Raw genomic sequence first — 17,194 nt, forward strand, 5'->3', positions numbered from 1 at the left:
ATAAATGCATTAATCATCTGTCTAAAAAACCTGTGTTCTTTCTGAATGTACTTTTTATTTCTTCTACCTTGAGCATAAGAATATCCATACAAAGTCCTTGTATTACTAATGCTATCATCTGTGTCATATTGTGGTCAGTTTTGATTGATTGCTATTTCTCCTCATTATGAATTATATTTCTGCTTCTTTGAATCCTAATCATGTTTTTTAAATGCTAAACATTGTGAATATAGCCTTATTGGATGCTAGATATGACTATATTAAAATTATATTTTCTTCCATAATTGAGGTAATATTCTCTGGGTACTGTACTTAACTCTGTATGTATTGCAAGGTTTTTACCACTCTGGCTGATGAGAATACCAACTATTATTAGTGCTGTAGGATCTATGGGAAGTGTTCTTCCTAATTCTTTCATGTGGTTCTTTACCTGACCTCATGTAGTTATCTCATATGTATGTTCATATCAATAATCAGCTGGAGACTTCAAGTGGAGAGAGCTCTGCAAACATCCAGGATTCTATTTTTGTGTGATCGTCTCCCCTCCAGTATTCTGCCCTAAATCTCCTGTTGCCTTAGTCTCCTGTACTTTCAACTCTGTCTCCTCAATGTAAGGAGACCACTGTGCTCCATCTGGGTTCCTCTTCCTGTGCCAGGGCTTGGAAACTTTCTCAATACAGTAAGCTCATGAAAGTTTAGGGTGCCACTTGTTTTATTCCTGTTTCTTAGAGACATTAAAAATATTCAGCTTGGGTGACAGAGCAAGATCCTGTCTCTAAAAAAGTAAAAATGTAAATAAATAAAATGTTAATGAAATTTCTTTGAAGATTGATCATGGCCATTTGAGAAAAGTATGCTTTGACATACAAAATAACTTATAAATTTTTTAAACTATACCTACTTCAGTTATTGGGATTAAAATCCATTCCTGAAAAAAATTTCTGAAGAAAAATTATGTAAAAGGACATATTAATTAAGAATAGTTACATGCTGGGTGAAGCATATTTAAAAAGTCAAGAAAAAGCAGTTTGTCTGTGGAAAGGAAACAACTCTTCATATATATACATATGTCCTATTTAGTTGCCATTAACAGCAATTGGTGCCTTGCTGTGGTTGTCTCATCTGTTGAAATTCAACAAAAGTGTTATAATGGCTGTTGATAGTTTATAAAGTCAATCCTTCTATAAAGAATTTAGTCAAAGAATGTTAAAACTTGGAAGGCGTCTTAGAGATCATGTAGTAATTCAGCTTTCTTCTTTCACATATAAAGAAAGGCGAGAACTAATATGTGAATCAGTGTGTTTCATACCATTAAAAAACAAACAAAACCTTTTACAGGCATATTTAGGACATAACTAAAGGCATCTGGCCTCAGGGTTCTGTGTTATTTTTTCCCCAAATAATCAAGAACTGGAGCGTACAACTAAATGTATTTCATTTGTGGAGAACTGGTTCAGTAGACATAGGCTTAGATTACTCTAGAAGGTAACTTGTCATTTGTACCATGGTGTTCTTTTTACATCTGAGAGCAGTAGCTGTTCTATCAGTCATGGCTCTGGTATTTAAAAAATTCATCTTAAATGGTCGAAATAAAAAGGGTGGGGGCAAAAGCAGAAGAGAGAACACTGAACACTTACAAGTCTAGACAGTCGAAGCCTCTATCACTCAATAAATCCATCTATTCAATAGACTTTTCTTAGCAGTTCAATTACTGTATTGCAGAGTAATACTTTGAGATAAAGCCCAGAGAGACGGTTGATGAAGCAGGGTCACTAACATGATTATAAACCAGATTTTATTCTGAAGGAGTTTATAATTTGAAAAACGTAAGTAGGCATAGGGATTAGTAATTCCATGATCAGTAATGATTAGAAAGTGGTTATAATAGCTAGGACTCTTGTTTTCAAATAACAGAAAACCCATTTAAACCAGCTTAAGGAGAAATAACTTACTCTAAAAAGACTGAATGATTTCGTGAAATGCTACAGTTGAAATGCGTCCAAACCCTTGAAAACAAGGATACTTTGTCAAGCTCCTCTCCTCATCTTTACTCTCTATTTTTCTCTGAGTCTTCCTATTCCTCCCTTCACATATGCTTTGTTCTTTCTCTTCATACATTGACTCACTCTGCTTCTCAGGTTCTCAAACAAGACTCTGCTAAATTCCTTTCTGGAAAGGAATTGAATTGCTCTCATAGTCCCAATTCCAAATTCTGGGTAAAGGGATTCTGACTGTGCTTGAATGAGTTAACCACCATCATATGAATTAACTGTGGCCAGAGGAGGGGATGTGGCTTGCTCTGAGTTCGCCACGTGTGTGTGGCGCAGAGAGGCAGATCCCACATAAGGTGGTGAGGTGTCTGTGCCCCGATTTTTGACTATTAAACACTGGAGCTGAAAAATAGTTCTTTGGAACTTTTCAAAAATTAAACCAACTATTGAGAAGAATATCTCAAGAAGTTTTAATATCATTTTAAATAATATATTTGAGTAAATACATTTTAATGTTAAGTCTATATTTAACCAGTATTTGTTCATTAAATAAGAGTCAAGATTAGGAATAGTGGGTGTGGAATAAACAGGAGAGGTTCTTTTTTAGTATACGATGGTTTAGAGGAGAAGGGGCCTGGCTGGAGAGTAGAATGCCATAAGAGGTTCTTACAAATCAGCCCTTCCTTGCCTGTCTACTCAATGGATCTTTTTCCCCATTCTTAATGTGGCCTTTGGTAATTAACTTTACTGTTTTATCATGGCTTCATTTGAAAGGTTGAAGCCCTTTCAACTGGTAATACAGTCTATAATCCAATTTAATAGAATTAACCCCATATTTCTTTCTTTTTCCCTTTTCTTCTTTCTTTCTTTCTTTTTCTTTCATTCCTTCTTTCTATCTTCTTTCCTTCTTTTCCAGGATTCCAGACTAAATTGATATTTAAAATATTTATCCTAAATCTGATATCCAATAAGGATAGCAAATTAAAAATGAAAGAGAAAAAAATAAATTTTGGTTATTTCTTCTTTACATGGGCTTCAGTTTACTTTACAGCATCTTCAAATTCAACCAAAAGTGATCAACAAAGTAATGCCTTCTATGTTAGTCCATTCCTGTGTTGGTATAAAGAAATACTTGAAGCTGGGTAATTTATAAAGAAAAGAGGTTTAATAGACTCATGATTCTGCAGGTTGTACAGGAAGCATGGCACCAGCATCTACTCAGCTTCTGTAAAGGCCTCAGGGAGCTTTCACTCATGGCAGAAATCAAAGTGGAAACAGGCATGTTACATGGCTAAGTCAGGAGGAAGAGGGAAAGAGTGGGAGGGAACGTGTCACACACTTTTACTCAACCAGATCTCATGAGCTCATTCACTATCAGTAGGACAGCACCGAGGGAATGGAACTAAACCATGAGAAATCCACCTCCATGATACAATAATCACCTGCCATCAGGCCCTACCTCCAACACTGAGGATTACATTTCAATATGAGATTTAAAGATGACATATATCCAAGCTATATCACCTTCCTATTCAGAATATCATATGTAATAGAGGAAGATTTTGCTTCTTCCTCTATTACTAAGCCTGGTGTTTGCTAAGCCTGATGTTTGCTTTGATAATTACTCTTGATCACATTAAGTTTCTAATCAAACAATTGGGAAAGATTAGAAATATAATTCTGGATGTTTTGTAACATCATAAAATCTTTATCTTTACAACTGAAAATAAACATGGAATAAATGGAGAATTGCGTATAAGTGACATGCAAATTACTATTCTTTCTGCCTTAACTTAAATTAGACTTATTCTTTGTCATCTCCTGGTTCTTTGAGATCTGTCTATTGATATTCTTTTCTCTCTTCTCCTGACTCACAAGGCAATTTCCATTGTTGTTTTGCAAATTAAATCAGATTTCTCTTTTGAAGTACAAGTCTCCCCATTTTATGATCCTCTTTAATATTTTTCTTTCCAGAGAGAAACTCTCTGTATTTCTTACAAATTCTAATAATTAGGTTGCAGCCTTTACCTCCATTTCATCTTTTGCCTGTAGCTTCACTAAGGGTGCTTCTAACATCTTGATTTTACAATTCCTTGGTTCCCTTTATTTCAAACAATCTACTCCAACCATCAACCATATTTTTCTTCATGTTTCAAGTGACTCAGCTTAAATATATCAAATTATAAATTTATCTTCTTCAATGACAAATTCCTGTCTTATCATTAACTGCTATTGGTAGAAATTTCATAGGGAACAGCTTTGTATATTTTCTTGAGCATAGTTTTTCAAGAGGATTTGCCTAAAGGTGTTGCAGAGTCTTAAGGTATGTATTTTTTACTCTCATTAGATATTTCAGATTATTCTCTAAAATAATACCAATTCATCTTCTAATATTGTCAGACCTATTAATATTTATTTCTTGGATGGCTGTAAATATTATGTTATTGTAGTTTTAATCTTTCCACATTTATATGGGTCATTTATTCTGTGATTCCATGTTTATGTTTTTGTTTGTCAAGTTTCTTTTTTTCTTAGAGATTTGTAAGCTTTTAAAATGCCTGTATGATAAATACTAATCTTTTAGCCATTAAATATTTTGTCAATATTATCTCTAGGTGGCTAAGACTGTGTTTATATGTGTTTTGTCATAATGGAGTCACATTTATTAATCTTTTCTTTGGTGATTTGTCTCTTTGAAGTGTTGGTTAAGAAATGTTTTTCTACACCATGTCATAAAAGTAGTCTCCTATGGTTGTAAATGCTTTAAGGTTTTATTTTCATATTTAGCTCTTTAAGCAACTTAGAATTAATTTTTGTGAAATGGGAATATAATTGTACTTTTCATATGATATGAATTTCTCATTTTCATTTCTTTTACTAGTGATCTGCAAGGCTATCACTATAATGTTTGAAGTTGCTACATAGTATATCTTCTTTATTTGATTCCATTGATCTATTTATCTAGACCAGTGGCAATACCACTACCAATCTTATTCTTCTTGTTTATAATTGTTTGGCATAGTCTGGATTTAATTTTGAATTTTATAATTTAAGATCAGTTGTTTGGGATTGAATTTTTATAAATTTGAGGAGAATTGATATTGTTAAGATAGTCTATCCTTTTGCAATACGATATACCTATTCAGGTCTTGTTTTGTAATGTTAATAAAGTCCATTTATTCATTCATCAAATATTTTTCTGAGGCCCTTTTATGCCAATATTATCCTAAGAGTTTGGAATCACTGAGGAAATGAAGCCTACATTCTAACCAGAAGAAAGAATATATATAATATATAAATAATTTACATCACATGTAAAACAATGTAGGTGCTAAGGGAAAATGAAAAACTAAAGTAGAACAGGAATTCAGGAGTCATGAGAAAGGGCAGTTTCAATTTAAACAGGGTGGTTAGAATAGATCCAACTGAGAAAAGGACATGTGAGCAAACACCTGCAGGAGTTGAAGGAAGAATATTCCAGTCATAGTCAATAGACCTGACATATATACACATATACATTTGTGTGTATATACATATATGTACACACATATAATATATAATATACACATATATAATATATGTATATACACATATACATATATGCATATATAAATATATACATACGCATTATATATTTGTGTGTATATACACGTGTATGTGTATACATATATATCATATTAATATATATATCCTGTGATGGGATCCTGCCTGAAGTACTCCAGAATAGCTTGGAGATTTGGTGAAGAGTGGGTGAGAAAGGAAGTGAGCTAGAGAAGCAATAGGGACCATATCATCTAAGGTTCTATGAACTCTTGAGGAATTCTGCATTTATCTTTTGGAGACTGAAGAGCTTACCAAGGTTTGGAGCAGAGAAATGTTACAATTTATCAGGCTGATATATTAAGAATGGACTAAAGTGAGCCATTATCACACCACTGCACTCCACCTTGGGCAACAGAATGAGGCCCTATCTCATAAAAAAGCAATGGACTGAAGGAAGAAGGAGTTAGGCAGCAAAACCAGTGAGAGGTCTATTTGAGGAATCTGTCTGAGAGACGATGATGGATCGAACCAGGAAGATGGCAGAAGGGATGGTTGGATTCTGGATATATTTTGAAGGCAAAATCATCAGGATTTCCTGACAGAAAGGATGTAGGTTACAAGTAAAAGAAAGGAGTCAAGAGGATACCAAGCCTTTGTCCTAAATGAAGGAGTTGCTATTTATTGAGATGTGGGAAGCTTCAGGTGAGATCAGAAGTTAATTTTAGACTTACTGATTTTTAGATGAATATTAGACATCCCTGTGGGTGTATTTAGTAGAAAGGAAGATAGGCAAATGTGGAATTTAAGGGAGAGGCCTGGTCTGGAGACATGAATTGTGAGACTGTCAGCACATAGACAGTACTTAAGTCGTGAGATGGTTATACTGAATGACACAGTGAAAGTGTGTATGCAGAAAAGAAAAAGTCCGAAGACCATGGAGGAGAAAGAGAACTAGCAATAGATACCAAGAAAGAACACAAAAACAGACTGATGAATAAAATTTATTAAGAAAGAGTGATCATGTGCATTGGATGTTTCATTAGGTCAATTAAGATGATCATATTAATTGACCATTGGATCTCATTTGGATATTGGTCAAGTTGAAAAGAGAAGCTTTGGTAGATTGGTGGTTGTAAAAGTCTGTTTGGAATGTGTTTAAAAGAGAACTGTAGGAGAGAAATGGAGTTTAGCAAATCTGTGAGTTTTGTTGCAAAAGGGAAAAGTAAAATGACTCTGTAGCTAAAAAAGAAAGTCAGGTCAAGAGGTTTTATTGTAATAAAGAAATAAGGGCATGTGTCTATCTTATATGTGTTAATGGAAATAATAAGAGAAAGAAATTTGATGTAGGAGAAAAAGGAAATTACTGGAATTATGTTCTTGAAGAGAACATAGGGGTCTAGTGAAACACAGAAATGATTATCAAAGATTACCATTATCTTTGATAATGATCAGGGAAAATGCCTGTGATTACAGATTCTAGTAAGTGGGTAGATATGTTCGTAGGTTTCTGCCATACCAAAGGTAGTACCTTGGCTAGAGTAGATTAATATGGCTTCCAGTATGTCATAAGCATGCAGTGATTGGACAAATGTGCTTTTTTTCTATCATAGGAAAGAGGACCAGAAATAGTTTGCATCCCCATGGAATAGGCAGCAATCTATGTTCACAGTTTTTCTCTTATTTTCTGTCCTGATATAGTCTGAACAGATTGGGATGACCTGGACATCTCACAGAATGCCATATTGATCCATCAAATCAATGACATCATGCTAATCTAGCAAGATGAGTAAGAGGTTGGTATGCTGGAGGTCTTGGTAAGTTACACGTGCTCCGGAGAGTAGAAAACAAACCTCATGAAGATCCTGGGACTCATCACAACAGTAGGTTTTTAGGGCTTCAGTAGTCAGAGTGTGCCATTACATCCTTCTAATGTAAAAGACAAAATGTTATGCCTTGCACTGCCTGCCACAAGAAAAGGGAAGCATACTTCCTGGTAGGCCTCTTGTGGCACAGGAAACAACACATTTCCCAAGTAGGACTATTGATCTGGTCCTGGTAACACGAGCAAGGAGAATTTGGGTTACACCACCAAGTAAACCTCTGAGAGTTACTGAGGGGGTAGCTGGAGAAAAGGGGAAATTAAATGGATAACAGAGGAAAAAGACAAAGGGATCAGTTGTGTCCCTGCACTGACTACTCTTTAGTGACTCTACCTTACAATGATACTTATCCTATCTATGAGCATGCTTGAAAACTCTGTAAGGGGCTACACATTTATAAGATTGACCATTGGGTTTACACTGGCATTTTTATTGGTAAATCAGTCGCAGATTGAAACAATTTCCCATTAGGTCATACTATCCTGGATGTTTAAAACTGCATATGCCTGGAAGCTAAAAGTAACTGGTAACTGACAAAATTCCTTAGATGAAAATTATAAAATGTAGGTTTTACAGAAATCCTCCCATAGGAAGCAACAGTTGACAGAAATGTCAGCTAAGTATTCAACTAATTCCTCTGAGATCAAATAACAACTCTCCAATCAACTGTTCAAATCTAGAATTGAATATATTTCCCCTTGTAAGCAGCTCTCTTCCTTTGGGTAGCCTCTGCTTAAGGGAGATACTGTGCCATTTTGTGTTGCAAGAAAAAAGAAAATACCACCTCATAGTCATTACCTAACTGGGACCCTGAAACTATTATAAAGTAGCTGTTCCCAGTGTACTCCCCAGTGCCCCTAATACTGCTTAGTAGAAAGATTGGCTGGAGAGTATTTGTGGAACACAGGGAGGATCACCTGATGAATGCTGGTGCATGAAATTCAACTGCTGTTCATTTGTTTTACTTAACAGATCTTTACTGGTTACTTTTTTTATGCCAGCAACTTTGCTCAGCACTTTGAGTGATTAAAAATAAACAAGACACAGGCCATGCTGTCTTAAGGACTTTAAAAGAGATTTTAGTTCTTTAGGAAATGTTTTTCAAAAAACCCAGTAGCTCTCAAATTGGACAGGGAGCTTCACTGGATCACTAGGTCTAGGGTGGCACCTAGGAATGTGCCTGATTAGTCACCCCCACCCCCCATGATGAGTCTGATGTCATTGATTATTGGATCTTACCTTGAAAAAACACTTCTGTATTATTTGTAATACGAGACCTGAAAACAAGACCTTGGAGAAGGAAAGAAATCACAAAAGGCAAAATAGAAGAGTTGTGAAAGCTGGATATGTGTTACCATTTTAAATTAGGTGTTTCCCACCCACCCTCCACACTTAATACAATTTAAATGAAAGGCCCAGGTCTAGATTTCAGGACGTGTGACCCAAATTCTCCTCGCTCATGTTACGAGGACCAGATGGGCTCAGTACCATTAATAATGTATATACTGCAGTCAGCATCAGCTTGGCCACTCTGGAGAGCAAGTAGCATCTTAGGAAACGTGCCTCTCTGAATACTGGTGCCTTTTAGTACATGCCTCATGTCTCTATGGACAGCAACATGAGCTTTCCATCTCTTTCCTCGCCTATCTTTTAAGAGCCTGAAGCAAATGTATTGAAATCGTATGTAATTTTATTATTATTTTTAATTTGGAGGAAAACCCCTGATAGACGCTTCACTCGCATTTCAAGCAGTAAATAATCCAGGAAAGCCATTAATGAGGTAATTTTTGAGTGCTGGCATCGTTTTATTTTTTCTCCTTGAATCCCTACCTTCTTTTGTATGTGCTAGTGTTCTGCCATCTGCTTTCTGAAGGCCATGTGCCATTCTCTTAGGTTTCCTGGAAGCCTGTAGGTATAATGCTTATCTCAGCCTCTGAACAGCTAACCCTGTCTTTTTTTCAGTATGGGAAAAAAACATTTTAATCTAATTATAAGATATCTTTTAAATAAAAATGATTGTCTACCCATGTGTTTCTTGGGGCTTTAAAAAATGATCCTGCTATTATTATTAGAGCTCCGTGTTTTGTTCAAAACACAGCCCACATACTTTAAAATTTACAGCAAGTTAACAAAACCTCTCTTTGAATCTAACATCAGTCCTGTGGTCAAAACACTTGTCATAGTAATAAACAACATCGTAATTAGAAGTACTTTAGTGAATTTGGGTCAATATATCACTCTCTTAGAACACATCTTAAATTTATCACAATTATAGCCTGGGGAAAATTTGGCTTTTTGGCCTTCGCTAGTTTAAGTCATTATTTTGAGAGCAAGTTGTGCTCAACCCAGAGTTGAAATGCAGAAAGACAATAAAGCAAAATGTTTGAATAAATGGGTTTTGATGGTCTAAGAAGGGTTTATTTTCATTCCTCTCATACCAAATAATAATGATTTCAGGATTTTTTGTGATTATACACAATACTACTTCTTTTTAAAGTTGCCTATTGAACCATGTAATAATAGTAGGTTTTATTTATTTAATGTTCACTCTATGACAGACATTGTGCTAGGCACCTTATGTACATTACACCACCAAGTAGTTGCTTGAATTTGTAGGTGAGAGAATTGAGTCTTAGAGAGTTTAAGTACCTTTCTCAAGATCATATATTTAATAAGTGACAGGGCTAGAAATAGAACGCAGCAGCCCTGGCAGCATAATTCTTAACATGGTACGTTTCCTCTGATATCCATTGCCACTAAGTTCCCCAAAACCCATGGAAATAATTTCTGAGAGATAGAATATATACAAGAACGTCCACTGCTTTAGCAAGGACAAAAAAAGAGAAGAAGCCATTAGATTTGATGATAATGCATGCACTAGTAACATTAGTGAGTGATGCTTGAGAACTGTGTGCTGAGAAGTTCAACAAGAAAGGATGAAACTGTGGTAGCTGCATGTGGAATGTGTAGTCTTATGGTCTGGTTGTTTTCTTTTCTTTTCTTTTACTTTGAATTCTGGGATACATGTGCAGAACGTGCAGGTTTGTTACATAGGTATACATGTGCCATAGTGGTTTGCTGCAACTATCAAGCCATCATCTAGGTTTTAAGCCCTGCATGCATTAGGTATTTGTCTTAATGCTCTCCCTCCCCTTTCCCCCCACCCCCTGACAGGCCCCAGTGTGTGATGTTCTCCTCCTTGTGTCCACATGTTCTCATTGTTCAACTCCCACTTATGAGTGAGAACATGTGGTGTTTGGTTTTCCGTTCCTGTGTTAGTTTGCTGAGAATGATGGTTTCCAACTTCATCCATGTCCCTGCAAAGGACATGAACTCATTCTTTTTTATGGCTGCATAGCATTCCATGGTGTATATGTGCCACGTGTTCTTTATCAGTCTGGTTGTTTTCAATTCCTGTCGATGAATAGGCTCTAAGGAAGTAATAAGTGTGGCATGTTATAGAAACAGGAGAAGACAAGTGTGGCTGTAACAAAGTGAGCAACAATCGTATGGAATAAAGTTGAAGAGGGGAGTTAAGATAAATTTCATGTAGTATCTTGGAGTTATAGTGAAGGGACTGAGTATATTTTAAGAGCAGAGGAAAGACATTGGGAGGTTTTAAGCAAAGAAGAGTGAGTTTTTGAGGCATATTTTTAAACGATCACCTTGTATGCTGTCTGATGAATGGGTCATAGAGGACGAGAGAGGCAGCGGAGAGAGCAGTGGGAAGGTCATTACGTTTGTCTATAATGATGGGTTTAACTAAAGAGGTAGCAGTGGAAATGGATGGACTCAATATATACTCTGGGAGTAGAGTTAACAGGAATTGGTGATGAACTGGATGTAAAGCATAAGAGAAAGATAATAATCAATGATGACGTCCTGAAATGACAGCAGAGGGCTGGTGGTGCCACTTATTGAGATGGGAAAGATTAGGGTTGGAGGAAACTAAGGAGAAAAACAAAAGCTTTGTATGGGTACTTTGAAATGTTTTCAAACACCAGAGAGGAGATTTTAAGTACACAAATATTACACGTTCAAAATATGGAAGCTGGGTTTCTGAGTCTCCCTGAAGTAAGTCACGGAAACAGTGGGTGGGGTGTGAATTTCAGGCAGCAGGAGTGAAGGGCAGAGTAGGGGAGGATGTCCCTGGAGGCTGGGTACGGGATTATAGTGGAGGCTGGTGCTCTTTCACAGCAATTTTTCACAGAAAAGTGACTTAGCCTCAGGCTTGAGTAGAAAGCTTTTTAGCTATAGCAATTAGCTATTTTAGTTTGAATACAGCTATTACTCAGGCTGGAAATTGGCCCAAGAAGTAGTGATGTAGACTTGTCTGCTTCAGCAGACTTTATAAAGTCATACCAGCCACCCCTTTAAACTCACTGATAACCCCCAGATTCCCAGGTATTATTTTGTTTTCCTAGGCAGAACTAGTTCCATCTTTACCCTTGTAACTAAAGCCCCTTCAAAGGCTTCAAGATAGCCTTTCCTTTCAAGGACAGGCTCCCTAAGTGATTCTAAGGTGATTTTCTTTTCCTTTCATTCTGTCACATTGCTGCAACTTCTCTTGATAATGACACTTTATTTCTGTCAAAGTCCTCCCTCTGGTCAGGCATATACTATAACAGGAACTGAACATATGATTCTAATAACATTGTCTTTAAAGCGATCCAATTATTTTAGTTGTACAAATTATTCTAGCAGCAGTACAAATTATTCTAGAATCATTCCATTACTGTGAAGATTCTGCTTGTTCTTTTCATACACATGAGAGGTAGCATCAGCTGTTTGTGAGTCCAGAACATTCTATTTGGATCATTCTCAAAGAAACACATCATTCAAAGCTGTGCCAATAGAGAATTAAAGCTTTCACATGACTAGGTATTCAAAATGTAAATACAGCTAGCTGTGGCATTTTAGAAACCCCAAAGTAAAAACTTTACCACGAAAGGAAAAAAATAGCTTGAAAAGAGGACAGCAGGACAAATGAGGACAGCTAGTCCTTTTCCAGCTTATTTTTGTTGGATTCATTTTGAGTTTTGTAAACCAAGCGCCAGTTAGATCTTGAGGAAAAAATCTAACTGACATAATTCTCTGAGTCAACCTTCACACAAAAAGGTTTTGAACATCAAGGCAGCATTAGCAGCTTTCTAGCCTCGTGTCTTGATTGATCAATTTAAACAGGGCTAAATATATAACTTTATAAATACATCAAATAAGAGTAGAAAAAATACAATTTCTTGAGTTTTTCTATTACTGAAACCAAAGTGACAACAAAAACTATTCTTTTAAAAAATCTTAAAATAATCAAGCATAAAATTGTATTTGCTTTGTTTTTTTCCTCTATCAAATGTATATTATGTCTTTCTAGCAAATCTACACTATTTTAAAATACTATGTTATACATTAAGGATTCTGTAAAATATTATAAAGCAGAAGCTGCTATAAGGAAATTGTTTTCTAGGTAAAATACCTTTTTTTTTTTCTGTTAATGTCGCGATCTTTTCTCATCTTCAATGCTATTACTACTATGATTACAAACATTCTATGTTCAGCAAAACAGTATATGGAGTTTCTTTGGGTACAAAATTATTTTTAGGTGCGAATGCCTAACTTTTTGGCCATTCATATACATATTCCAACTGGACTTCCCATGTTTGATAATTTGTGGGCATCTTACATGCCACAATACAGAATCCCGCTCTTTACCCATTGACCCAACATATTGTTTTATAGCCAACAACTTTGAGCCAATATGTAACTTATGAGATGTTGAGGAGCTAACTTTGAGTGTTCAAGTTTATCCTTATATTTTTAAAATGATCGGTACCACATTATTATCTAATGATAAAAACAATAAAAAAATTTTTAAATATATCATGAAGCAACTAATTCCTAATAAAAGGCCACTAAAACTCCTATGTGATTTCATTATATAGTTTCTTATTTTGTGTGGCTTTCGAAGAGGAATATATAACTTCCCTGTAAGAAGAAATAAAACTGGTCAATTGAAATCCGTGTCTTCAAACAGGTTGTTTTAACTGAATATATTTCTATATCTTCAAAGTATAATACAAATTTAAAAGATGGTAAATGGATTAGAAGTAGTAGAGTGCTGTTTCATCTACTAAGTGAATAATTACAATGGCTTGGATTTTTTTTAAATTTAAAATTTCACGTGAAATGACTTTGGTGAATGAAATAAGGGAAGCCAGACAAAAGAGAAAGATGAAGCCATAAGTAGATTTTATATTCCAAAATTTAGGAGTTTCTTTCTTTTTCTTTTTTCGTAAAACGATTTCCTTCAAATTATTTTATTTCTAAATAAATATTAGAGCTGGGTTTTTAGGTAAAGTGGTGATTATAAGCACATTCACATTTCTACCAGACAGCAGAGATAGTGCTGGCCTGTCAACCCAAATCAGAATGCAATGCAACACAGAGCCCTTGGCCTCTGCAGTGCGTCACACTCCCTCCATCTTCCACTGAGGGGAATAACCTCCCTCTCTGCTGTGAACTTTCATTTAGGTCAGCAACGTGGTGCTGCAAACCGAGAGGTGTGCTTTTATTTTGGGGCTTCTCAGCCCCAGATTTCAAAGCCAAAGCAATAGTGTGGTCTACAAGAGGACTTTAAATAAAGTCAAACAGAATCAAATTCCCTTACTAACGATTATTCCAAACTGCCTTGTCCAGATGGCTTCTTACAGGGAAAGGGAAGAAAAAGGGGTACTCATGCTCTGCTTCCTTTCATGCTGGCGGGCAGTGATTATTGTTAATGACCCACAGCTGTGCTAGCTCCCCCACCACCTCTACCCTCTGCTCACCCCCATTTTCTCGCTTTCTTCTTATTTAAGCTTTTCTCCAGTAAGACTTGCACAGAGGGAGGTGGGAGTAAGTTTTATGATGGATCAACTGTCAAGACTCACCCTGAATCTGGCTTCTCATGAAACCTCAACACAGCAGTGGGCTCTACTCCAAAGCTTATAGCTCTGCAAAACCAGGCAAACTTACAGTTTCTAATTTTTCTGAATGTCCCAATGGACATTTGTGAATTAATTCAAGAAAAGCAGCTTAAACATTCCCCTTAACTTTTTGCATGTATTAGTTGCTTCATTCATGGCTAAAGAATTAGATGTGTTCTGGATCTAGGTTGTAAGGAGCACTAGTACTTTCCATTACTGAGCATACCTAGAAAGAGGGACAAGCAGACAAGGGGGTCATTTGTAATTTTTGCTATTAAATCAAATAGTCTTACGAATATATTCCTTGAGTTCACTGCCCCCTCTACCTTCATCACTTCAATTGGTTCATAAAAGTTGGATTGAGAAGGGCTTCCATATAGTGAGCTTTTCAATACACAAAGGACTTGAAATGTCTTTGAGATACTGTCTAGTCAGAGTTGTTCTATCGTAAAATATATCTGGCTTGCTAGCTGCCCTTACCTCCCACATGACACATACCCTCTGTACAGGCTCTAGCTGCACATCCTTGGAAGATAGGATATGGCTGTTTCTGGGTGAGGCTTTAAGCTATTATGATGATTAATGATACTGATGCTCAATTCTGCCATTATGAATAGTATATCAACACTAATACTATCAGTGCTGATATTTAAATAACATTAATATTTTTGATATTAATATTTACTGTCAATATTAATCCTTAGAGTTTCTGTTGCCATGATTTTTGAAGTCTCTGATAGAGTCTTTCTTACTCTTGGGGGCCCATGATTTTCTTAGGATGTTGTTTCTTATGGTTTCTACTGCTTTCTAAAGCTGTGAAAAAGGAGAGTAAAACAAGTGTGAGAGCAATCCTCACTTTCCACACTTTGACCATTGGCCTACATTATTCTCATTTAGTGTAGTTCTTTTTTTATGTGCAAGTGGCTCCCACTTGAAATGCCCTTTTATGGAAATGTTGAGAAATATGAAAATATATGTTCTTAGAATTTTTCAGTTTTCTTCTATAGCTCTTTCCATCTCTTGCGTTCTATGAAACTTTCATTTCACCTGGAATGAAACAAACTAACCACCTGTATTTCCAAATCCTAGGTATTCATGAAGTTCAAATAAAAAATCACTTCTCTTAAGAAGTCGTCTCTGACTACCCTAGCTCTTTCTGTCTATAAACTCAATAGCATTTACTGTGTATTTGTTACTTGCTACTTTGTATTAAAGTTATTAATACATATTTCCTATATACCCAGATTTTCTATATTCCTCTTCTAGATTAGAAATTCCATTATATAGTAGAACTATCACTGTACTCTTTACTGACTGCATACACAACAATGCCATACTAGGTGTTTGTTATATATAGTTTTGAATGACATGTTCTAATATACATAGTTGACCATTTAACAATGTGGGGGTTAGAAGTGCAGATCCCTGCATAGTTGAAAATCCACTTATGAAACAAACTTTGAAAGATACTGGCAAGGAGCTTCCTGAGTTCAGGGAGAAACCATTTATGAAACCAATCCATAAAAAGGGCTTTTGTCCTGGCCTTGTTGTGCAACCAAAAGACTGGTAGCTGGTATTTATCTTCTCCCTTCAAGGGGTTAGGGGTTAGCAGCTTTATAGATAAGGGCAGTCCTGATCATAAACCCAACTACATTTACAGAAAACAATAGAGTTAGCCTATTCCTTACTGCCTTAAAATTTGGTGCTTGCTTTTCTTTATTACTAATAAATAATCCTTTGTGGATTTTCTTTTTCTAGAATATGACACTTTCATCTGCAGTAAAAGCCTGTTCAGGCAGATATCCTTTCTTCTCCATGATTTTCTTAATGATATTTGGAAACTCATCTGCTACCTCTTGGTCTGCAGAAACTGCCTCCCTGTCATCCTGATGTTTTTTAAGTCAAACTTCTCTCTAACATTATCAAACCATCCTTTGCTGGCATAAACTTTTCCAGGTTTGGATCCTTTACCCTCCTTTGCTTTAAGGTGTCATGTAATGACTTCACTTTTTTTCAAATCATATTAGGATCTATAGCTATGGGTCCAGGGTTTGTAGGTATGCCTTTCTTACAGCAAACCTGTACCCATATACAATCTGTCTTTTCAGTATGAGACAAAAAGTTATTTTGCAAATAGTGCAAGATTTTGTGTCTGCTGGCATTGCTACAGCAAAGGCTTCACAAATTCACAAATTTCCTTTTTTTAATCTTATCTTTTTTTTTTTTTTAACAATGATTCTGTATTAGCCTGTTCTCACATTGCTATAAAGAAATACCTGAAATTTATAAAGAAAAGAGGTTTAATTGACTCACAATTTCGTAGGCTATACAGGAAACATGGCTGGGGAGGCCTCAAGAAACTTCCAATCATGGGAGAAGACACATCTTACACGGCTGGAGCAGTAGGAAGAGAGTGAAGTGGGAGGTGCTATACACTTTTTTTTTTGAGATGGAGTTTCACTGTGTCACCCAGGCTGAAGTGCAGTGGCACAATCTTGGCTCACTGCAACCTCTGCCTCCCAGGTTCAAGTGATTCTCTTGCCTCAGACTCCCGAGTAGCTGGGACTATAGGCACATGCCACCATGCCTGACTAATTTTTGTATTTTTTTTTTAAGTAGAGGTGGGATTTCACCATGTTGGTCAGGTTGGCCCTGAATTCCTGACCTCAGGTAATCCACCTGCCTTGGCCTCCCAAAATGCTGGGATTACAGGCGTGAGCCACCATGCCTGGCAACTACACACTTTTAAACAACAAGATCTCCTGAGAACGAACTCACTATCACAAGAACAGCAAGGGGGAAATCCACCCCCATGATC

This window comes from Theropithecus gelada, chromosome 1, assembly GCF_003255815.1.
Source record: "Theropithecus gelada isolate Dixy chromosome 1, Tgel_1.0, whole genome shotgun sequence".
NCBI lineage: Eukaryota > Metazoa > Chordata > Mammalia > Primates > Cercopithecidae > Theropithecus > Theropithecus gelada.